This window comes from Cetorhinus maximus, chromosome 32, assembly GCF_964194155.1.
Source record: "Cetorhinus maximus chromosome 32, sCetMax3.hap1.1, whole genome shotgun sequence".
Taxonomy (NCBI): domain Eukaryota; kingdom Metazoa; phylum Chordata; class Chondrichthyes; order Lamniformes; family Cetorhinidae; genus Cetorhinus; species Cetorhinus maximus.
This window is the reverse complement of record NC_135910.1, coordinates 5163645-5184693: the sequence shown is the minus strand read 5'-3', so window position 1 is coordinate 5184693 and position 21049 is coordinate 5163645. Positions and strand designations below refer to the sequence as shown.

Genomic DNA, 21049 nt, shown 5'->3' with positions numbered 1-21049 from the left:
AATTTATGTCATAACCTTTGATGTCAGACCTTATCAAATGCCTTTTGAAAATCCAAGTACGCCACATCTATAGGTTCCCCTTTATCCATCCTGCCTGTTGCTTCCTCAAAGAATTCTAATAAATTAATTAAACCCTTTCACAAAACCATGTTGACTCTGCCTGATCAAATTATGATTTTCTAAGTATCCTGCTTTAATCTCCTTAATAATGGATTCTAGTAAATTTCCCTATGACAGATGTTATGCTAACTGGCCTATAGTTTTCTGCCTCTGTCCTTTCTTGAATAAAGGTGTTACATTTGCTATTTACCAATCTATGTCCTTTCCATAACCTAGACAATTTTAGAAGATTATAACCAATACATCTACTATCTCTGAGGCCTCTTTATTTTAAGACTATAGGATGCAGGCCACCAGGTCCTGGATACTGGTCAGCCTTTAGGTCTAATAGTTTTCCCAGCATTTTTTCCTTAGTGATGGCGATTGTTTCAAGTGCCTCCCTCCCTTTCACTTCTTGATTTTCAAGTGTCTTTGGAAAGTTTTCTAAGTCTTCTACAATGATGACAGACATACCACCTGTTCGCTATTTCCCTTGTTTTCCATTAATAATTTCCAGACACACTCTCCAGAGGACCAACATTGCTTTAGTTACCCTTTTCCTCTTTAAATATTGGTAGAAACTGTTACTATCTGTTTTTATATTTCTTGCTAGCTTTCTCATACTCTAATTTCTCCCTCTTTATTATTTTTTGTCATTCCTTGCTGGTTCTTCAATTCTGTCCAAATTTTCTGACCTACCACTAATCTTCACAGATTTGTAGTGTTTCTTTCAATTAGATGCTATCCTTAACTTCTTTATTTAGCCATGGATGATGCATCCTTCTCCAAGAGTCTCTTTCTCTCTCACTGGGATAAATCTTTACTGAGTGTTTAAATATTCCCTTAAAAATCTTCCAGTGTCTCTCTATTGTCCTACCTTTTAACCTAGTTTCCCAGCCAACTTTAGCCAACTCTGCCTTCATACTCTTATAATTACCTTTATTTAGATTTAAAACACTATTCTTAGGCTCACACTTCTCATCTTCAAATTGAATGTAAAATTGTATCATGTCATGATCTCTGTTGCCTAGAGGCTCCTTTACTATGACGTTATTAATTAATCCTGTTTTATTGCATATTACCAGGTCTATAATATGCTGCTCACTGGTTGGCACTGGAACATACTGCTCTAAGAAATTGCCCCAAACACAGACTATAAACTTACTTTCCAGGCTACCTTTACCAATCTGATTCGCCTAATCTGCATGTAGATTAAAGTCACCTATGATTATCACGGTACCTTTCTTACATGCTCCATTTATTTCTTCCCATGTACCCTGTCCTACAGTGTAACTATTGTTATGGAGTCTCTTACTTTTCCTATTTCTTATCTCTCCCCAAACTGATTCTATATCTTGCTCTTTCAAGTGGTCATCTCTCACTACTGTACTAATTTCATTCTTAATTAACAGAGCTACCCCACCACCTTTTCCTAGCTTTGTCTTTTCAAAAAGTCAAATACACTTCAATATTCAGGTCCCAGCATTGGTCAGGCTGCAACCATATATCTGTAATGGCGATCTAGTCTCTCACATTTATTTCTATCTATGCTAACAATTCATCCATTTTGTTACGAATGCTACGCACATTCAGGTACAGAGCCTTCAACTCTCTTTTACCATTTTTGCAATCTCTAGTCTTATCTACTGATGCACTCTTATGCACACTGTCCTTGCTGCCACATGCTGATCATTAGTACCCAAATTGCTCCCTGCTCTATTTCTTGTGGTTTCCCTTAAATTTATGACCTCTGCTCACATGATCCCAGACCCCCAGTATTTAGTTTAAAGCCCTCTCTACGGCCCTAATTATACAACTCATCAGAGCACCGGTCCCAGCATGGTTCAGGTGAAGACTGTCCCAACAGTGCAGCTCCCAGGGGTGCCAGTATCCATGAGTGAAAACCATTTCTTCCCACACCAATTTTTGAGCCATGCATTCATCTCTCTAATCTTATTCACCCGAGGCCAATTTGCTTTTGGCTCAGATAACAATTCAGAGATTACCACCTTTGTGGTTCTGCTTTTTAATTTAGCCCCTAGCTGCTCATAATCCCCAAGCAGAACCTCTTTCCTAGTCTTATCTACGTAATTGGTACCCACAAAGACCACAACAACTAGATACTCCCCTTCCAGCCCCGAGCAGACCTCCTGAACCCTGGCACCAGGCAGGCAACAGTCATCTCGACTCTTGCTCTCAGCTGCAATGAACTGTGTCAATTCCCCGACTATACAATCCCAACTACCACAACATTCCTATTTACTCCCCTCGCTTGAATGGCTTCCTGTACCACAGTGCCATGGTCAGTTCATTTATCTGCCCTGCTGCCCCACCTCTCAGCTATGCATGCACAGACTGCTTCATTAACTGGGGTGTTGCGAACGAGGTGGAACACTGCAATCGGCGGTGAACATCCCCACTTCTGACCAAATGATGGAGGAAAAGTCATTGAAGCAGCTGAAGCTGTTTGGGCCTAACACCACTTACCGTACTAATTTAAACTTTAGAAATACAATAAAATAAGTCATACCAGGAGAGGTGGTGGCATAGTGGTATTGTCACTGGACTGGTAATCCAGAGACAGAGGGTAATGCTCTGGGGACCTGGGTTCGAATCCCATCACGGCAGATGGTGGAATTTGAATTCAATAAAAAAATCTGGAATTAAAAGTCTGATGATGACCATGAAACCATTTCCGAGAGTTGTAAAAACCCATCTGGTTCACTAATGTCCATTAGAGAAGGGAATCTGCCATCCTTATTCGGTCCAGACTACATTTTTAATTCCTCTCTGGCCACGGGGGAGGTGCCAGAGGACTGAAGAACAGTTAATGTGGTTCCACTATTTAAGAAGGGTTGTAGAGATAAGCCAGGGAACTACAAACCAGTGAGTCTCACGTCAGTGGTAGGGAAACTATTGGAGAAAATTCTGAAGGAGAGAATCTATCTCCACTTGGAGAGGCAAGCTTTGATCAGGGATAGTCAGCATGGCTTTGTCAGAGGGAGATCATGCCTAACAAATTTGATTGAATTTTTTGAGGTGACCAGGTGTGTGGATGAGGGTATTGCAGTTGATGTAGTTTATATGGATTTCAGCAAAGCCTTTGACAAGGTCCCACATGGGAGACTTATAAAGGCGACAAATGCACATGGGCTACAGGGTAATTTGATAAGGTGGATTCAAAATTGGCTTAGTCGTAGGAGACAGAGGGTGATGACAGAAGGCTGCTTTAGTGACTGGAAGCCAGTGTCCAGTGGCGTACCACAGGGATCTGTGCTGGGTCCCCTATTATTCGTCATTTAGATAAATGACTTAGATGACTATGCGGTGGGGGGGTAGGATTAGTAAGTTTGCGGATGACACAAAGATTGGCCGGGTGGTTAACAGTGAGGTTGAGTGTCTTGGGCTACAGGAAGATATAGACGGGATGGTCAAATGGGCAGATAAGTGGCAGATGGAATTTAACCCTGAAAAGTGAGAGGTGATACACTTTGGAATGAGTAATTTGACAAGGAAGTATTCAATGAACGAGTAAGTTCTGAGGAACAAAGGGACCTTGGTGTGTGTGTCCATAGATCTCTGAAGGTGGAGGGACATGTTAGTGAGGTGGTGAGAAAGGCATATGGGACACTTGCCTTTATCAATCAAGGCATAGATTACAAAAGTAGGGAGGTCATGTTGGAGTTGTATAGAACCTTGGTGAGGCCACAGCTGGAGTACTGTGTGTAGTTCTGGTCGCCACATTATAAGAAGGATGTGATTGCACTGGAGGGGTACAGAGGAGATTCACCAGGATGTTGCCTGCGATGAAACATTTAAGTTGGATATACTTGGGTTGTTTTCGTTGGAGCAAAGAAGCTGAGGGGGCGGCCTGATGGAGGTGTACAAGATTATGAGGGGCATGGACAGGGTGGATAGGGAGCAGCTGTTCCCCTTAGTTGAAGGGTCAATCAAGAGGGGACACAAGTTCAAGGTGAGGGGCAGGAGGTTTAGGGGGGGGATGTGAGGAAAAACTTTTTTACCCAGAGGGTGATGAGGGAATGTGCTGCCTGGGAGGGTGGTGGAGGCGGGTTGCCTCACATCCTTTAAAAAGTACCCGGATGAGCACTTGGCACATCATAACATTCAAGGCTATGGGATTAGGTAGGTAGGACAAGTGTTTCTCACGTGTCGGTGCAGACTCGATGGGCTGAAGGGCCTCTTCTGCACTCTGATTCTGTGATACATGTGACTCCAGACCCACTGTAATGTGGTTGACTCTTAAATGCCTTCTAAACAAGGGCAGTTAAGGATGGGCAATAAACGCAGGCCTAGCCAGCAACGCCCACATCCCAAGCACGAGTAAAAAAAATTTGAAAAATAAAATAGTGGACTCACCAGTTTCGTTCTTCCCTTCAGCCTGCATCTCTTAATAAGATAAGTTACTTAAGGGTTCTTTAAAAAGAATAAGTTTTTCCAGCTATTTACAGACACTCCCCAACAGCAGTTACACCAATCAATCTACATATGGCTAAAGGGGAGATGGTCGTGGTTGTTGGAGGCCGATCAACTCAGCCCTAGGACATTACTACAGGAGCTCCTCAGGGTCGTATCTTAGGCCCAAATAGCTTCAGTGGCTTCAATGGCTTTTCCTCCATCGTAAGGTCAGAAGTGGGGAAGTTCACTGCTGATTGGAGTGTTCCATCTCACTCGCAACACCCCAGATAATGAAGCTGTCTGTGCACAAATGCAACAACCCTGGACAACATTCAGCCTTGGGCTGATAATTAGCAAGTAACATTCGCAGCACATTACCACCAAGCAATGACCGTCTTCAACAAAGAGAATCTAACAAACTCCGAATCCCTACCATCAACATCCTGTGGCTGACCACTGACTAGAAACCGAACTGGATCAGCCACATAAATACTGTGGCTACAAGAAGTCAGAAGCTGGGTATTCGAATAATTCATCTCCCGACTCCCCAAAGCCTGTTGACCATCTACAAGGCGCAGGTCAGGACTGTGATGGAATACTCTCTACTTGCTTAGACGAGTGCCACGCCAACAACACACAAAGAAGCTTGACACCATCCAGGACACAGCAATCTGCTTGATTGGTACCAACCCACCACTGGCGCACATTAACTGCAGTGTACACCATACATACGATGGAAGTGCAGCAACTCACCAAGGCTCCTTCTACAGAACCTTCCAAACCTATAACCTCTACCACCTAGGACAACGGCAGCAGACGCATGGGAACACCACCATCTGCAAGTTTCCCTCCAAGCCACACCCCATCCTGACTTAGAACTGTATCACTGTTCCTTCACTGTCGCTGGATCAAAATCCTGGAACTCCCTCCCAAACATCACTATGGGTGTACCTACATGACATGGACTGATGCAGTTCAGGAAGGCAGCTCACCACCACCCAATTAGGGATGGGCTATAAATGCTGGCCTTGCCTCCACCCTACGAACGAATTTCTAAAAAAAGCTACAATTGAGCCACAAAATCAAGATTATTCAAAGGAAAGAAAAGGCATTCTGTCCCAAAAATATAGCCAGCATGGGCATAATGAGCCAAATTGTGTCCTTCTGAGGTTCAATGAATTGTCCACAGTTCATCAGCATTACGCAAGTATAATTTATGCCAATTCCCTTCGCAATTCTTTATGGTTCAAGAAGATTTTACTCTTCCTGAATGGTTAAGGTTTGCATTTGATGAGGCCTGGGTTGTGTTGTGTAAAATCACAGAGGGGCAAGGATCAGCATTACTGTGTGCTGCTTACCTTTGCTGTTGTGCTGTACCAAGGATCCCACAGAGCAGTGATTGATTCCAAGATGTGCCCTCCAACAAGGCACATTTGGAAGGGGTGCATCGAGAATTCTGCTGCTCACTATGTTTCACAACTCATGTAGGTACAGTACAAAAACCTCACACCCATTACTCACATCACTGTAATGTTCATGAGGTAGCACTCTTCTCACTGAGTCAGAAGACTGTGCATTCCAGAGACTTAAGCACAAGGTTCAGGTGGTACTGAAGGAGCACTGCTCTGTCAGAGATACCTTGCTTCATATGAGATGTTTAACTGAGGCCCTGTCTGCTGCCGCCCCCTCAGGTGGGCGCAAAAGCTCTCTGGGTGAAGAGGAACAAAGGTTTGCCAATCCTCCACCCACAGTATTCTGTCAATGGTTACTTCTGCGCCAACACTGGGAGAGGCAGCAGCATAGTGGTATTGTCACTGGACTAGTAATCCAGAGACCCAGGTTCAAATCCCACCACGGCAGATAGTGGAATTTGAATTCAATAAACAAATCTGGAATTAAGTCTTATGATGACCATGAAACCATTGTCAATTGTCATAAAAACTCATCCGGTTCACTAATGTCCTAGCCCCTCTGATTTTACACAACCCAGGCCTCATCAACTGCAAACCTTAACCATTCAGGAAGAATAAAATCTTCCTGAACCATAAGGAATTGCAAAGAGAATTAGCAGAAACTGTTCACCGCGGTGAAGAGTCCACAAATAACAGAGGATGCAGTTAAAAATGAGGTCAGAACCGAGGAAAGTCCTCCAAGGGGACTGCAGGTTCCCAGGGAAGGCTATAAACTGGATCAAGGTGCAACTAACTGGATATGGTACTGGAGAGAAGTTACCATAATGTCTTTGGTGTTACCGGCACGATATATGGTGCAACAATGTGCCAGGCAACAGTAGAAATTTGGAAAAGGGTGAAGAAGAGAGATGGTCACTTAGTTCTGTTGAAGAGTCATACGGACTCGAAACATTAACTGTGTTCCTCTCCGCAGATGCTGCCAGACCTGCTGAGTTTTTCCAGGTATTTTTATTTTTGAGATGGTCACTTGAGTCTGTCTACCTGTAGTTTTCTCCCCTTTGGTCAAAGAAGCAGCACTGCTCAGGTTCACCTCTCAACAGTGGCCTGCTTCCTGCAGGAGGGAGACAAATAGGGGACAAGAGCCCCCAGTCAGCAGTTGGCCTCCCGCCATAGAATACCGAGGAGCTGCAAAACTTCCCCTCATGCACCAGAGAATGATTGGCATGAATAATATACACTGTAAATATAACCTGTCACAGCTAGTGTAATGAGGCACCTCGTGTACTGTACTGAAAGGAACCGATCTGTATTTCAATTTGTAATGTCAAATTTGAATTGTTATGTAATGTACTTCTATAAATTTTATGAATAAAGTATATTTATGAGGGAAAATAAGTCAGCAGGTTTTCTACTCTCATGTTGGCCAAAACAACTGATCTTGCCCCACCTCCTCTCCTTCCACCTGCAGAAGTGCCAGTGAGGCTGAGATATGATCACGGTCTTCAGCTTGGGAACCTTTACACTAGTTGTCACCAGGCTGCCCTGGGAGTTATTTTTAAAACATGCAAGTGAGAAAGATGTCTGCTGCAGTGTAATTTACGTTACACATTGTCACAACAATACAAAGACAACAAATGGGTACAAACAGTAGGCCTGGGACATTCTATGGGCCTGAAGTCAACAACAGCATAAAGTCTCTAGCGATGGAAGACTGGGTCGCCAGTGCAGAGTGCACACTAATGTTTATATGGCCAGGTTCCTGCTACGAGTGACTATAGTACTTACACAGCCAACATCCAACCTCCGATCGCAAAAAACTGAGCATTTTACAGCGAATGTACAGCTTCTTCGGTTACTTTCAACCATTCTGTCTAAAAACAGAATTTTCTGCCAGAATATCAATAGCATCACCAGGCTGGAGAAGATGACAGAATAACAAAGATGCTTGTCCCCAAGACTAAAACAAGATGATCTGAGATCAGGAAACTCCAGCCTCATGAACTAACTATCTTTGTGTCCTTCCACCACTACTCCTCACCTTACCCCTCAATCCCAGCTCCCTACCCACTCATCATATTCCTTACCAACCTCCTCACCATATCCCACAATCCATGTACCCACCTCTCCCCATATCCCTCAATTCTTTCAATCCAAAAAGGGGTTTCCTCTTAACCCCACATACACTGATCACTTCAATGCCTCTCCTTGCTCACTTTATCCATGACTCTATGACCCTTTTCACCAGTTACCCCGTGCCACCCCAAGCTTAATATACAATTTCACTCCATCAATTTGTCAATTCCTTGCACGGTCTTGAAAACTTCAAAGCCTCCTCTTTGCCAAAGTTATCGACTTGGTGGCTAACCCATGATCACCGCCTACCCCCTCACTACTAGAGCTGCGCGCCTACAGGCAAGGACATAATCATTCTGGCCTGCCACGTACTATATAAAGAGCCCAGCAAGGCCTATTCTGAAGAATCACAGAGAGAGAGCCACCCCTCGAGTCAGGCAAATATTATGTGGTTGACTTAACATTCTTTGAAGTGACCTAGCACGCCATTCAGTTATAAAGACATTGGTATAAAATACCACTTCTCAGGGCAATGAGGGATGGGCAATAGGCATGGCCATAACTTGAGATGTCTCCAAACAGTTTTATATCTATAAGATAGGATTATCTACTGGGTTCAATGACTTGCAAACAGTATGTGATATGTTGGAAAGTTTGAGTGTCCTGTTAAGCCATTTAAGAGAGCACTGAGCCACCACAGCATGGCTGAGAATCATGTGTAGGTCCAGACAAGGTCGGGGCGGCAAGCTCAATGTCTGAAAGCACCTTTCTGAACCAGTTGGATTTTTACAAGAATTTGGCAGCTCACAAATTGCCAGATTTATTGAATTAAACTTTATAACTTGTGGTGGGATTTGAACCCAGAACAGCTGAGCTGCCAGCCCAGTGCCATAACTACTACATTATCAATGCTCAATGCCCACTGGAGCAAAGTAGGTTACCAGGAGACTATGTAAAGCAGAACTTTGTAAAGTATAGAAGGATGTTGACAGAGTGAGTAAGGACAGAAGCTGTTCCCTTTGGTTAGGGAGTCAGTAATGATGGACCACTGACACCGAGGAAAAAAGTTACGTCTTTGCTCAGAGATATTGGAGTGTGGACTACTTTCCAACAGGAAGTGGTTGAGGTAGAGACCATTGTATCATATAAAGGAAATGGCAATAAGTGTTTGAAGCAGAGGAGAGAGTAGCCCGGTAGAATGAGTTTTAAATTGTCAGGGCAAAAGAGGTGTCACAGACAGACTGGGACGCATTGCACCACCCCCCACCCCATCTTTGCTGTAAACTTCTGTTGTCCTGTAATCCTGAGGCTTGAAGCTCAACAGCATCTTCAAGGAGACTCAACTTTGTTCATTCACAGAATGTGGCTGCTACTGGCGAGAGCAGCATTTATTGCCTCTCTCTTATAGCCCTTAACTGAGCAGCTTGCTAGACCATTTCAAAGGGCAGTTAAGCTGTCGTTCTGGAGTCACAAATAGGCCAGACCAGATAAAGAAGATGCATTTTCTTTCCTGAAGGGTATTAGTGAACCAGAAGGGTTTTTACAATCCAGTAGCTATATGGGTCGCCATTACTGAGTCTAGTTTTTTTTATTGAAGATTTAGTTATTAATTGAAGTTAAGTGCCCCATCACTCTTGTAATACAGCAAATACACGAGAGAAGTTTCACACAGCATCATCCCAAAACAGCAATAGATGAACAGGTAAACTATTCGATGGTAGTTGAAGAATAGATTTGGCCAGGACACTGGAAAAACTATCCTGTTCTTCACATTTGCCTAATAGAGTAGATGGGATCTTGGATTAATGTAGTGGGACATGAGGGCACCAATGAGGTGAGGCTAACACCACCAACCGTGGATAACGAAATAGAGGCAGCAAAATGCCATCCCATTCAGACAACCCAACCAAAGCAACAGCAAAGAGACCTTGACAATTCTGCTGCACAAAATCACCCTACAATCTGCTCCCTCCCAGGGTATTGTCCTACTTGCCTGGGTGAATGCAGCTCCCACGGCACTGAAGAAACTGGACAACACCCAGGACAAAGCAGCCTGCTTGACTGGCACCACATCCATAAAACATTCACTCCCTCCACCACCGACGCACAGTAGCGGCAGTATGTACCATCTACAGGATGCAATGCAGGAATTCACCAAGGCTCCTTTGACAGCACCTTCCAAACCTATGACCACTACCACCTAGAAGGACAAGGGCAGCAGATAGATGGGAACACCACCACCTGGAAGTTCCCCTCCAAGTCACTCACCATCCTGACTTGGAAATATATCACCGTTCCTTCACTGTCGCTGGGTCAAAATCCTGGAACTCCCTCCGGAACAGCACTGTGGGTGTACCTACACCACATGGGCTGCAGCGGTTCAAGAAGGCAGCTCACCACCACCTTCTCAAGGGCAACTAGGGATGGGCAATAAATGCTGACCCAGCCAGCGAAGCCTACATCCCATGAATGAATAAAAAAAATCTCAACACGAACTATTCATCTCTTTAGATTAAAGCCGCTTCAGAAGGGTTCACCAGCTAGGCAGTTCAGGACAATGTTTCTAACCTGCCCTCTGCAGTATCGGAGGGGAACAAGATGCACTTTCCAGAAGAAAACTTCGATAAACTGTCACAAATGAATCAGCTGGTAGTCAGGAAGACAAGGCAAGTGGCTGGGACAACTTAGCTCTCAACTGAGACAAGCCAGACTGCTATAACTGGCCTTAACTACCAATGGGTGAGAAAAGCCAGTTTCCCTAACTAGCAAGTACATGTGTGTGGACATAGCATCACTTTGAATGTGATGAGCAACATGGATAGAAAATTGTCTGAGTAATAGGAAATGGTTAATGGATATTTTTCGGGCTGGAGGAAGGTTTGTAGTGCAGTTCCCCAGGGGCCAGTATTGGAGCCCTTGCTTTTTCTGATATATATTAATGATCTAGATCTTGGTGTGCAGGGGACAATTTAAAAGTTTATACAAAACTTGAAAGCATTGTAAACTGCGAGGAGGACAGTGTAGAGCTTCAAAAGGACATAGAGAAGTTGGTGAAGTAGGCAGATAGGTGGCAGATGAAATTCAATGCAGCCAACTGTAATGTGATTCATTTTGGTAGGAAGAACAAGGAGAGACAATATAAAATAAGGAGTACAACTCAAAAGGGTGTGCAAGAGCAGAGGGACCTGGGTGTATATGTGCATAAGTCATAAAAGGTGGAGAGAGCAGTTAAAGCATGCAGTATCCTAAGCTTTATTAATAGGGCATAGGGTACAAGAGCAAGGAGGTTATGCTGAACTTGTATAGGACACTAGTTAGACCTCAGCCAGAATATTGTGTACAGTTCTGGGCATCACATTTTAAGGAAGGATGTGAACACATTGGATAGAGTGCAGAAGAGGTTTACAAGAATGGTTCTAGGGATGAGAAACTTCAGTTCTGAAAATAGATTGGAGAGTTTAGGACTGTTCTCCTTGGAGAGGAGAAGCCTATGTAGGAGATTTGATAGAGGTGTTCAAAATCATGAGGGGCTGGACAGAGTAGATAGGGAGAAACTGTTCCCACTCATAAAAAGATTTAGAACGAGAGAGCACAGATTTAAAGTGATTTGCAAAAGAAGCAAATGCGATGTGAGAAAAAACTTTTTAACACAGCGAGTGGTTCGGGTCTGGAATGCACTGACTGGAAAAGTGGTGGAGGCAGTTTAATCGAGGCATTCAAGTAGGCATTAGATGATTATTTAAATAGAAACAATGTGCAGGGTTACAGGGAAAAGGCAGGAGAATGGCACTGAGTCATAATGCTCATTTGGAGATCTGGTGCAGACACAATGGGCTAAATGGCCTCCTTCTGCACCATAACAACTGTGACTCTGATACTCCTGAATAACCTGTCCTTAGTTCAGGATGTAGACACACACGAAGGGCAAGATACTAGCTGCTCACACCCAAGGAACTGAACCCCAGGAAAAGCCATTATTTACAAGAGGTTATATAGAGCCTCCTGTGGTATGAAGTTAATGATCATTAACAGACAGTGTGCAATACATATCAAGGAGAGTATAATATGTCAATTTACTTGCAATTTAGACTAAACTCATCAGAAAAGCAAAATACTGATGCTGGAGATCTGAAATAAAAACAAAGTGCTACAAAACCTTAGCCGGTCTTGCAGCACCTGTGGAAAGAGAAACAGAGTTAATGTTTCAAGTCCAGTATGACTCCTCTTCAGAACTGATTTCCAAAGAAGTGGCATACTGGACTCGAAACGTTAACCCTATTTCTCTCTCCACAGATGCTGCCAGACCAGCTGAGTTTTTCCAGCACTCTGTTTTTATTTCAGAGCCCATCATTCTACACACAAACTGAATGGAGACAGGACCATATTCCACAAAAGGCTGTGAAAGATGCAGGCTCTTTAACTCCAAAGGTGCAATCAAGGATAACAAGCTGTGGGTGAGCTGGTGCCCACTCTTCACTCTACATTTCAACAAGCCAGCAAGAACCAAAGCCTGCTCCACTACAAGCAGCAGTGCTCAGACCTTCCTGTGCCATCTGGTTCCCAAATGCCAGTGAAGATGCTCACCAGTCAATGTACAGCAAACTACATTTAGTGCAGGCACACTCACATGAATAACTTATAGGAATGATTCCAATGAAAGGTAATGTTTGGTTTCACAGGCAGTGGTAGCCTTCCCTCCTCTCGTACCTGGCAAAACTTACTGGTTAGCAATCTGACAGCAGTCCTGGCTGGTTTTGACTCTGACCAATGGGCCAATTTATCTTTTGTAGGAACAAAAAAGACAAACATTTGAAGCAGAGATAGACACAGGGTCCTGGGTGGGGAGTAAGGGCCATGAGGATTAGTCTTGGATTGGCCTGTAAAGAGCTGGTACCGTTGCAACGAGCTGAATGGCCTACTTTTGTGCTAAACAGTTCTATGGGTGCAACTGCAACATTTCTACTGTCAACTTGGTCAAGATCAGCTAACTCACTATTAAGCAGGGGTTCAACACACAGGACCCACATGGTCCAAAACAAAACACAAATACCGTAACATGTCAGGCACAGCAACTATGAAGAGAAGTAACAAATTAATGCTCCAGACATAACCCTTCATCAAAAATTGAAAATATTACAGATTAACAGGTTCTGAGAAGAAACAGAGCGACAGGGAAGGAATGGTTTAAAACATGCGATGGGCAGCCTGGTTAATGCACCATTTGGAGGGTGGTCTTACACCCCTGGTGCTGACCTAGGAAACTCCCACCAGACTCCTGGAGCTTACTGCACTTTTCCGGGCCTCTCTCCGCTTTCCCTCGAACACAGCTAAACTCTTTCAACCATTCACTGGTCTCATACATGTCTTCCTTTTTGCTTTGGTCTCAAACTACTGTTGTGTCAGTTAACAATCTCCTGCTCTCCACCAAATCATGTCACAGCTCTCTCTTTTTCTTTTCCTTTTGCATATGCCCACCCCACCCTTCCCCTCCCTCGATTCCTCCTTCTAAACTATAGTAAATTTCAGATCATATGAAGGGTTTTGCCTCGAATGTTAACTTCTCTCCACAGATGCTCTGCCTAACCCAGGGCTCCCGAAACTGGGTTGTGACCCCCAGTGGGATAGCAAGGTGAGATTTTGGGGTCGCAAGCTCCAAGGCAGGAATGGCTGCCGTGCAGCTCGGACTGATTTCTGACTAGCTGCGAGGCCCAATTAAGTGCTTGCTTTTTATGTTGCTAGGCATGGTCTAATGGATGGCCCTCTGAGGCCCGATTACTGCTGCAAAATAAAAATAAAAATGCCCTGCAAACAGGTAGGTGATCGTTTTTTTTTGGAGTGGCCCTGCATTGTCATCAATTCCCCCCACTTTCAAATCTTTTCCCCCACCACCCCACCCGTCTCAAATCGGAAGCTTTCCGCCCTCCCCCCACTCAACAACTCTCATAGCCCCCCACATTTCCACCATGGAGTCACATGAATTCTTAGCTACTGAAATGGGGTCACACCAGGAAAATGTTTGGGAAGCACTGGCCTAACTTGTTCAGTATTTGCAGCATCTTTAGCTCTGTGCTCCGTTACAGGCCAGCATCACAGCAGGCGGTGAAGTTGTTGAAGTTACATAATGGCACTTTTCCTTGAGGTCTGTTTCTGCTCTTCGGTCTTGAAACAGAGGGCACTGTGTAAATATCGGATGAGACTGTACCAGTGGGAATATGCCAAAAGATAGTGGATCATCCAACACCTGCCAGATCAGAGAGAGCTTCCAAAACTCACTGTGTATCAACACCGTCTGCACAGGCATGAAGATAAGTCCAATACAGACAAAAGAAACAACTGCGCATTTTCATCGACCAACAAAGGGAGATTAGATACAAAAACAATAGAGGTTGTGCAGTGGGGCGGTCTTGCACAAGTCTGTTAATATTCTGGCAGATAATGAAGGTCCCACTGTTTTTAAAAAAACACTAACATTCAATTTTACAGTCACCCCATAAACACTATTAAACACACACTCAGATCCAAGTACAAAACAACTGGGTTATAGTGACTCAAGAGGCATTGGAAACATGAGATGCAAGGACTGGGTAAAACTAAGCACTGCAGCCATCAACAGGCACTAGCATGTTCAAAATGCTGCCATTTGGGAGCAAAACTAATGACAGGGGAAGGTTCAACATTTTGGTTTACAGGTAGGGGAGAAAGAACAGCTTCAGCTGCTGCTGCTAACTGCTGGACAGTGCGCCGGTGAATATTAGACAGGGACCAGACTAGGCTCAGCTGTGATATCAGTCAGTCAAATCGCCTGCTTTCAATCTAACCAAGCTCACATGAAAAACAGCCATTTGGAGAAGTTATCAGAGGGCAGGCTATGCAGCTGGAGCTGCACCCCAAGTGTCTAGGCCTGAAGGCAAGAAAATTTGGCAAAAAATGACAATGTACTTTTAGCGTCAACCCAACAGAGCTAGCAACCAGGACTCCATTCTATGTACCTGTGACAGGTACATCAAATGTGAATGTTTGTGTGAAAGGCATGAATACATATCTGCCAACTACACATTGGCATTGTATCATGCAATCACAGGCTTGGACAGCATCAAGTTACAAGCTCAAAACCTGAGCAACTTGAACAGTTCATCCAAGTATTACCTCAGCATCCAAGTGGCCTGGCCAACATTACTCCCTCCACCACCATCACAAGAGCAGTTTAATTGGTCACTGCCACTTGAAACTTCATTCTGCACATAAGAGATCACAGTTCAAAAGGCAATTCTTTAGCTAGGAAATACCTTAGGAAATTCTGAGGGTGTGAAAGGTAAGATACAAGTGCTAATCTCTCTATCTAATCTTCAAGATCCAATTCCAGATGTACAACACACCAATTTCACACGTATATAGCACCTGCAACATAGAGAGAGACATCCCTCACACCAACTGCTCCACTATGGGATAGAGAAGACAGTGTGCTGATTTGGGTGCCAGTGCATCTCAGAGCAAGTGACATCCACTGCACAACACTACAGTGCCCATGAATCTGTTCATGTCAAAGGCAAAAAATTATTTTTTATTTATTCTTTCATGGGACGTGGGCACCACTGGCAAGGCCAGCATTTGTTGCCCATCCCCAGTTGCCCTTGAACTGAGTGGCTTACTCGGCCATGTCAGAGAACAGTTTAGAGTCAACCACATTGCTGTGGGTCTGGAGTCACATGTAGGCCAGACCAGGTAGGAATGGCAGATTTCCTTCCCTAAAGGACACCAGTGAACCAGATAGGTTTTTACAACAATGATAGTTTGATGGTCACCATCACTGGGGCTTGCTTTCAACTCCAGAATTTTTATTAATTGAATTTTAATTCCACTAGCTGCCATGGTGGGATTTGACCCCCGCGTCCCCAGGTCAATGTGCCTGGGCGTCTGGATGACCAGCCCAGTGACATTACCACCCCACCATCTCCCCAATGTTCATCAATACCACCCATAAATTACTAGAGAATATCATCTAGTATGTAGTAACACAAGACTTTCTAAAACAGGAAGGGCCATTAAGCCCGATAGCTTTTACAGAGATCATTCTATTCTACCCATCAGATCCCTCAATATCTTCTTATTCCATTCCTGTATCTCTAGTAACATATTCCACAACCCTTTGGTGAAGAAATTACCTTATTTCCCTTCTTACTCTGAAATTCCTTACACCACGGAATAATTTATCTGGATCAGTCTTGCTGACAGGCTGCAAAAGGATATAGATAAGTTAGGTGAGTAGGCAAAGGCCTGGCAAATGGAATATAACGTAGGAAAATGAGAGATTGTCCATTTTGGCAGGACAAATAAAAAAAGAGGCATATTATCCAAATGGTGAGAGATTGCAGAGCTCTGAGATGCAGAGGGAGTTGGGTGTCACAAAAGGTTAGTATGCAGGTACAGCAAGTAATTAGCAAGTAATAGGCAATTGGAAACTTCCAGGGAATTTAGCTTCAGAGGAACAAAGGAACACTAGGCCATTCAGCCCCTTGAGCTTGCTCCGCTATTTAGCTAGATCATGGCTGATGATCTACCTCAACAGCATCTTCCCGCACTGTCCCCATATCCCTTAATATTATTGGTATCTAGATCTATTGATCTCTGCTTTGAACATACTCATGACTGACTATTTTCAATCATCTTATAAATGATTTGACTGGGAAAAACATGTAGATGCTAATTCAGACCATTAGCTGGGTTACATTTTGAATCGTTTTGATGCAAAACACTCAATAGAAACCAGGTCTGAAGTCACTAAAATGAGGCACTCACATTCCAAGTGTTTTAAAGTCTCCACGTAATCCACTGGAACTTGTATACTGTTAGGAAATCTACCGTATCAGGTTATATAACTGCACTCCAAAAATGCGATTAATTCCTGCCCCTAAAAGCACAATCATAGATTCAGGAAATGGTTACAGCATTGAAGGAGGCAATTCGGCCTGTTGAGTCGTGCCGGCTGTCTGCAATTTAGCTAGTCCCACTCCTCTGCCGTTTTCCCTGCAATTTTACTTTCATCTCCAGGTACTTAAGCAATTCTCTTCTGAAAGCCACGATTGAACCTGCCTCCACACCACACTCTCAGGCAGTACATTCTGGATCGCCACCACTCACTACGCGAAAAATCTTTTCCCCATGTCGCCTTTGGTTCTTTTGCCAATCGCCTTAAATCTGTAACCTTAGGTTCTCAACCCTTGCAATGGGAATAGTTTCACCCTCTCTACTCTGTCCAGTACCTTTATCATTTTGAACACATCTATCAAACCTCCTTTCAACCTTCTCTTCTCTAAGGGGAACAACCCCTGTGTCTCCAATCTATCCACCTAACTGAAGCCCCCTCATCCACAAGGCCATTCTCGTAAATTTTTTCCACATCCTCTCAACGGCTTCGCATTTTACCCAAAGCATGGCACTCAGAATTGCACACAACGCTCCACTTGTCGCCCAGCCAGTGTTTTATAAAGGTTCATAATTTCCTTGCTTTTGCCCTCAAATTTTTACCTCAATTAACAAAACCGAAGATCCAGTGAGCCTTTCTAACCTTTTTCTCAAGCTGCCCTGTCACCTTTAACAACATATACCACGAGGTCTTTCTGTTCTCACAGGTGCTTTAGAATCGCAACCTTGATTCGCTTTATTCTTCTTAAAAGGTATCACTTCACGCTTCTCTCCATTACATTCCATCTGCCATCCACCCATACAACCAGCCTGTGTCCTCTTGAAGACTATCACACCCTACTCATAATACTTCAAAGTTTTGTGTCCCTTGTCAATTTTGCAATCGTGCTCCGTACACCCATGTCTAAGTCATAAGAAAAGTAGTGGTCCTCGTACCAATCCTCGGGGAACCGCACTTCCTTCGAACTGAAAAGTACTGCTCACCACGATACTGTTTCCTGTCATTCAGCCAACTCCATATCTTTGCTGCCACAGTCGCTGCAGCTTTGCTGACAAGCCTGTTGTGTGGCATTTTAAACAACACTTTTGGGAAGTCCATGTGTACCACATGAACTGAACTCCCCTCATCAACTCTTGTTACCTCATCAAAAAAACTCAGTCAAGTTGTTTAAACGCTCATCATCACAAGTTGTGACGTTCCTTAATTAATCTAATTTTGTTCAAGTGACTGTTAATTTTGTCCCAGATTTATCATTTCCAAAAGCATCATTCAATCCAAAGCATTGCTAAATTTACCCAGAAGCACAATGTTCAAAACCTAGAATCTCTTGGGCCAGCATCAATGATGCTATCTCAAATTTTGGCCCCAAATCCAACCGTCTGTAACTTAAGCAAACACCGGAGAGAATAGCAAGTTAAGAAGCTCATTTAAGTTACAACCAGGTAAACACTGCCTCATTGAACCATCCAGCCCTTATTTTGAAAGCTCCCATTTTGTTTCCCACCAGTGTGATAATAATTTCATACAGATTTTATTTTACATACCACCTCAGAGGACGTGAGCCAGTAATCCCAGCTGTGACAAATCAACGGGTTTAGGCGAGAAGAGAAAGGAAGGAGGCGTTGTGAAGGCGCTAACTATCTTTTCACCTATTGGATGTGACTCCATATAAAGCACAAAGGGATGAATGTCGCCAACAACTGCAGGCTCCAAGGAGCCTATTTCAAAGGAACCATAAATACGCCCTTAGTATTGCAAACCAAGCACCAATTAAGCAATGTCAATCGTTGGTGTCATAAATTTTTTAAAATGCTAAATGGTGTTTTAAGAATTGTTCTCATGAAGATCTAACTTACATTTATATAGCCTTTCACATCTGTGATGGCCTATGTGCTTCTGGGGAAAATAAGATCTGTATTTTATGTTCAAGTGATGGTTCCTTTAAGGAATAGGTTTCTCTGAAAGATGATTTCTTGTGAAAAGCAACTCATTTCCAGTAATAGAACATGTGACCAAGTTGCCTGTGAGGTAAACAATAGAAAAGAAGGATCAACAAGATGTTAATTATAATGGAGTAGGTTCCTGGGAGTGGTTCAGTTTCAAGCAGTTTTAGTTTAGAACAAGCTAATTGCCATGAACATTTCTTTTAAACAAAATTCAGTTAACATTCAGTTTGCTAGCTAAAAGGATTTAAAACTCTTGCTAACCGAAGGATTATACGAACAGTGTGCTGGACTTCTAGGATAGCGAAGGTGAGAAGCACAGGTGAGGGCGCGCGAGGGAGAGAGGGGGGGGCGCGCGAGGGAGAGAGAGGGAGGGCGCGCGAGGGAGAGAGAGGGAGGGCGCGCGAGGGAGAGAGAGGGAGGGCGCGCGAGGGAGAGAGAGGGAGGGCGCGCGAGGGAGAGAGAGGGAGGGCGCGCGAGGGAGAGAGAGGGAGGGCGCGCGAGGGAGAGAGAGGGAGGGCGCGCGAGGGAGAGAGAGGGAGGGCGCGCGAGGGAGAGAGAGGGAGGGCGCGCGAGGGAGAGAGAGGGAGGGCGCGCGAGGGAGAGAGAGGGAGGGCGCGCGAGGGAGAGAGAGGGAGGGCGCGCGAGGGAGAGAGAGGGAGGGCGCGCGAGGGAGAGAGAGGGAGGGCGCGCGAGGGAGAGAGAGGGAGGGCGCGCGAGGGAGAGAGAGGGAGGGCGCGCGAGGGAGAGAGAGGGAGGGCGCGCGAGGGAGAGAGAGGGAGGGCGCGCGAGGGAGAGAGAGGGGGCGCGCGAGGGAGAGAGAGGGGGCGCGCGAGGGAGAGAGAGGGGGCGCGCGAGGGAGAGAGAGGGGGCGAGCGAGGGAGAGAGAGGGGGGCGCGCGAGCGAGGGGGACGCGCGAGCGAGGGGGACGCGCGAGCGAGGGGGACGCGCGAGCGAGAGAGGGGGACGCGCGAGCGAGAGAGGGGGACGCGCGAGCGAGAGAGGGGGACGCGCGAGCGAGAGAGGGGGACGCGCGAGCGAGAGAGGGGGACGCGCGAGCGAGAGAGGGGGACGCGCGAGCGAGAGAGGGGGACGCGCGAGCGAGAGAGGGGGACGCGCGAGCGAGAGAGGGGGACGCGCGAGCGAGAGAGGGGGACGCGCGAGGGAGAGAGGGGGGCGCGCGAGGGAGAGAGGGGGGCGCGCGAGGGAGAGAGGGGGGCGCGCGAGGGAGAGAGGGGGGCGCGCGAGGGAGAGAGAGGGGGCGCGCGAGCGAGAGAGAGGGGGACGCGCGAGCGAGAGAGAGGGGGACGCGCGAGCGAGAGAGGGGGACGCGCGAGCGAGAGAGAGAGGGCGCGAGAGAGAGAGAGAGAAAGAGAGAGAGGGTGTGAGAGAGAGAGAGAGAGAGAGAAAGAGAGTCTGAGAGAGAGCGCCCCTGTCGAACTTGGTGTCTACAACCATGATTAAAGAGATTTGAAGGGATAACCTTGCTGGCAGTAAGCAGAAGGCCCAAGAAATCTCAATCCTTGTATGAATCTTTGAAACAGTACTCAGAACAAGTGGTTATTTCTGAAACGTATTTGACTTGGCCATGGAAGTCAAATGGGCACAGAACGAAAGTAGAGTTAAGAAGTTCAGTCTAGAGTATACGTACCTATGTTCACTGTACTTTTAAGTTATTTAATATAACTACTAAGTGTTATTCATATTCTTTGATCTCTGCAAAGCCAAATTGTTTTGTTTTAAACTGTGAACCTTTTGGCTTTATTCTTTTAGAAAATACCTGGGTTTCAGATCTCCAAATAAAAAGCGTGTCTCTGGTCTCAACCGAGATTTTTAACCCATCCTTTGCACATCCCACTTGATGAAGATGGTTCAAAGCGCAGCTACATCTGTCATGGAGAAAAATATGGCAACCAATTTGCACGCAGCATGGTCTTACAAACAGCAACAAACAGATAGCCTGTTACTGGTGCTGCTGGTCATATTTAGATGTTCAGCAGGACACCAGGAGAACTCCCCTGCTCTTCCTTAAATATTACCAGGGGATCGTCTACTCCTACTGGAGACGAGACATCTGTTTAACATCCTATCTGAAAGACTGGACCTTGAGCAATGCAGCACTTCCTCAGTATCGCACTGAAGTTCTGAAGTGGGGGAAAGAGCAACTGACTCAAGAGGAGATT

General features: G+C 45.1%; 1 protein-coding gene across 4 annotated transcripts in view; it reads right to left on the bottom strand.

Annotated features, from left to right (window-relative positions):
• Nucleotides 1–18935, bottom strand: part of LOC144671312 (metastasis-associated protein MTA1-like) — a 99648-nt gene extending 80713 nt beyond the window's left edge. Inside the window, exon 1 of one of the 4 annotated variants that reach the window (XM_078533131.1) lies at nt 18780–18935. The gene's annotated coding sequence lies outside the window, so the exon portion shown is untranslated. The remainder of the gene's footprint in view (nt 1–18779) is intronic. The other 3 variants (XM_078533132.1, XM_078533128.1, XM_078533130.1) reach the window with 3 other exon arrangements.
• Nucleotides 18936–21049: the final 2114 nt, after the last annotated feature.